Source organism: Palaemon carinicauda, chromosome 14, assembly GCF_036898095.1.
Source record: "Palaemon carinicauda isolate YSFRI2023 chromosome 14, ASM3689809v2, whole genome shotgun sequence".
NCBI classification, from domain to species: domain Eukaryota; kingdom Metazoa; phylum Arthropoda; class Malacostraca; order Decapoda; family Palaemonidae; genus Palaemon; species Palaemon carinicauda.
Genome location: NC_090738.1, coordinates 47398755 through 47403118, shown reverse-complemented (window position 1 = coordinate 47403118; position 4364 = coordinate 47398755).

Below are 4364 nucleotides of genomic sequence, written 5' to 3'. Positions count from 1 at the left end.
TAAAGTCTGACCAAGCATTCTTTGACAAAGGCAAGGATGGTTTCTTAACTGAACACCATAAAGCTTCAGATTGGCCTTGTAAAGGTTTAGTACGCTTTAAATAGAACTTAAGAGCTCTAACAGGGCATAAGACTCTTTCTAGTTCATTGCCTACGATCTCCGATAAGCTGGGGATATCGAAAGATTTAGGCCAAGGCCGAGAAGGCAGCTCATTTTTGGCTAGAAAACCAAGTTGTAGCGAACAAGTGGCTTTTTCTGACGAAAATCCTATGTTCTTGCTGAAGGCATGAATCTCACTGACTCTTTTAGCCGAGGCTAAGCATACCAGGAAAAGAGTCTTAAGAGTGAGATCTTTCAGGGAGGCTGATTGTAACGGCTCCAACCTGTCTGATATGAAGAATCATAGTACCACGTCTAAATTCCATCCAGGGGTAGCCAAACGACGCTCCTTGGTGGTCTCAAAAGACTTAAGGAGGTCTTGCAGATCTTTATGTTTGGAAAGATCTAAGCCTCTATGCCGGAAGACCGATGCCAACATGCTTCTGTAGCCCTTGATAGTGGGAGCTGAAAGGGATCGTCCTTTTCTCAGGTATAAGAGAAAAACAGCTATTTGAGCTACAGAGGTACTGGTCGAGGATACAGAAACTGACTTGCACCAGTCTCGGAAGACTTCCCACTTCGATTGGTAGACTCTGATGGAAGAAGCTCTCCTTGCTCTAGCAATCGCACTGGCTGCTTCCTTCGAAAAGCCTCTAGCTCTCGAGAGTCTTTCGATAGTCTGAAGGCAGTCAGACGAAGAGCGTGGATTCTTTGGAGTACCTTCTTTACGTGAGGCTGACGTAGAAGGTCTACCCTTAGAGGAAGACTACTGGGAACGTCTTCTAACCATCGAAGTATCTCGGTGAACCATTCTCTCGCGGGCCAGAGGGAAGCAACTAACGTCAACCTTGTCCCTTCGTGAGAGGCGAACTTCTGCAGTACCTTGTTGACAATCTTGAACGGTGGGAATGCGTAGAGATCCAGATGTGACCAATCTAGGAGGAAAGCATCTATATGTATTGCTGCTGGGTCCGGGACTGGAGAGCAATAGATTGGAAGCCTCTTGGTCAGCGAGGTTGCAAAGAGATCTATGGATGGTTTTACCCCAAGTGGCCCAAAGTCTCTTGCACACATCCTTGTGGAGGGTCCATTCGGTTGGAATTACTTGCCCTTTCCGACTGAGACAATCTGCTATGACGTTCAAGTCGCCTTGGATGAACCTCGTTACTAGGGAGATGTCTTGACCTTTTGACCAGATGAGCAGGTCCCTTGTGATCTCGTACAATGTCAGTGAGTGGGTACCTCCTTGTTTGGAGATGTACGCCAAGGCCATGGTGATGTCCGAGTTAACTTCCACCACTTTGCCTCGAAGGAGAGACTTGAAGCTTTTCAAGGCCAGATGTGCTGCCAACAGCTCCTTGCAGTTGATATGCATGCTCCTCTGACTCGAGTTCCACAGTCCTGAGCATTCCCGACCGTCTAGTGTCGCGCCCCAGCCCACGTCCGATGCGTCCGAGAAGAGAACGTGGTTGGGAGTCTGAACAGCCAGGGGAAGACCCTCTCTTAGGTTGATATTGTCCTTCCACCAAGTCAGACAAGACTATCTTTTCGGAAACCGGGATCGAGACCGCTTCTAGCGTCTTGTCCTTTTTCCAGTGAAAAGCTAGATGGTATTGAAGAGGACGGAGGTGTAGTCTTCCTAGTGACACAAATTGTTCCAGGGATGACAGCGTCCCTACCAGACTCATCCACAGCCTGACTGAGCAGCGTTCCTTCTTCAGCATCTTCTGGATGGATAGCAGGGCTTGATCTATTCTGGGGGCTGATCGTCTTGTTGTTCAGCAACGTCCTCATCAGAGGGTTCCTCATCCGAAAACTGATGAGGAAACGGCAACGGAGTGGGCAACGTCTGGCTCGCTGAGTCCGGTCGCACTGGTGGATGCGTGACGGAGCCGGACGCAATATCATGGAACTGCTGCACAGTCTGTGAACTGTCAACAACCATGGGTGCGCGAGGAAGCACAGCGTCAACCCGAGACTGTCTAGACCGTCTGGGTTGTGCAGTCAACACCCTACTGGGTTGCTGAGGTTGACGCACTGCGTCAAAACAAGTCACCTCTGCTGGTTGTTGAACGTCCTGAACGTCAACAACCACCTCCGAGCGTCGCTTAACGTCAACGTGCGGCTGGCAACCCACACTGGGTCGCATCGGTGGAGGAACCACCTCAACTGGCAGACGCGAGTAGGTTACCTCAGCGTCAACAGGGCGCACAACCGACCGGTTGGAAGGTTGTTGGCCAGAAGGTTCGGTAGCAACCTTCTCCGCATTAAAGTCCTCTATCAAGGACGCAAGCTTGGACTGCATGTCTTGCAGCAAAGCCCATTTCTGGGCTCGAACCTGTGCCGCCCAGTGAATAAGCTCCATTTAGCACTTATTCTTAGGTAATTTACTGCTAAATATACCAGAGAAAAAATGTAAAGGAGTGCTAGGTTAACTAGCTCGCTCACCTATTGGTGTCGGTATAAAATTGGGCGTATAATCCAGAGGTCCCGCACTATTTAGATTCATCCACGACAGAAACCCCAATAGAGGAGAGCCATTCAACCTCACTCGGTACTACTAACAATGCATCCGCTCAGAACCCAACTCCTTTTAGCACGCCTTGTGCAGTAACCCGCATTTTTGTTGTGCTCTCGTTTTGGATTATTTTCCATTGGATTATGGCATCTTCGTCGGTTTCTCAGGAGACACCGTCTAAGTTAAGTACCAAGCTTGGTTTTACTGTGTTTTGAGCAACCTAGATCGTTTAATATTTATATTATAGGAGTTTATTCTCTTCGTCATATCGATCTTTCTTGATTTCACTACAGTTGGTACTCCTGTTTTTGAGAGCTTTTAGTTTCACTCGCGGTGTTACTATGTGTATTATTAAATATTATTTGTTATTGTGAATATTCATTATTTAGCGTTTAGAATCCTCGTGGTTCAATTTTAGGGCCGATATCATTTACGTATCGTTATGGCTGCCGACCTTCGTTGCTAGGCGGCAATGTTATTTTTAAGCCATCAGGTGTGTCTTTTGTGATTTAATTATTATGTTGCATGCCTTGCCCAAAAAATTTCTGTGTTTATTTATATAATTTTTAACGCTATTATCATTATAATGAATATTTGTGCCATTACTCCGTTTGATCTGTCTGGTTGGGGATCGTCAGTTGGTAGCCCTGCTGTCTCGTATCACGTGATCCTCCCCCACGCTCCCCCTCTCGCTAGGTGGGCGGCTAGGCTTCTTCCCCCTCCACTAGGGGACCGTTGCCTTCCCTCCTTTTAGAGGGGGTAGTTCAGTGTTTATGGACTTTGTCCTCCGGGTGTCCCGGCGGGTTCGTCTCTGCCTAGTCTGGTTGGCCACCGGTCAACAGAGTTGGATCCCGGGGCATCCTATTTTATATTCACTTTTCATTCTGGCTTATGTTATACGAAACCCTCTGGGTTCGGTTGGCGGTTCTTAGCTACAGTTCCGCCCCCCCTATTATTTTATAACATTTCCTATCATTATACTTTATATGATGATTATATATGACAGATCACTACCCCGGAGTCCCTATATGAATTGGCTTTGGATATACTTTTATTTCCCGGCCCGGGGCCTACCCCGCCCCAGGAAATCAGACACCATGTGTCTTAATTCCTTGTTATTGCATCCTTTTTTATGCTCCCGGCTCGACCGGAATGGATTGCTATACTTTAGTTTAAGTTAGACTTATGTTTAGGGCCGGGTCCTCCGGACCCGCCCCTACTTAAGAATATTACAGTTAAGCTCTAATCTTGTGTTAGACCTATGTTAGGCCCGGGTCCTCCGGACTCGCCCCTACTTAAGAATATTACAGTTAAGCTCTAATCTTGTGTTAGACCTATGTTAGGCCCGGGTCCTCCAGACTCGCCCCTACTTAAGAATATTACAGTTAAGCTCTAATCTTGTATTAGATCTATGTTAGGCCCGGGTCCTCCGGACCCGCCCCTACTTAAGAATATTACAGTTAAGCTCTAATCTTGTATTAGATCTATGTTAGGCCCGGGTCCTCCGGACCCGCCCCTACTTAAGAATATTACAGTTAAGCTCTAATCTTGTGTTAGACCTTTGTTAGGCCCGGGTCCTTCGGACCCGCCCCTACTTAAGAATATTACAGTTAAGCTCTAGTCTTGTATTAGATCTATGTTAGGCCCGGGTCCTCCGGACCCGCCCCTACTTAAGAATATTACAGTTAAGCTCTAATCTTGTGTTAGACCTTTGTTAGGCCCGGGTCCTCCGGACCCGCCCCTACTT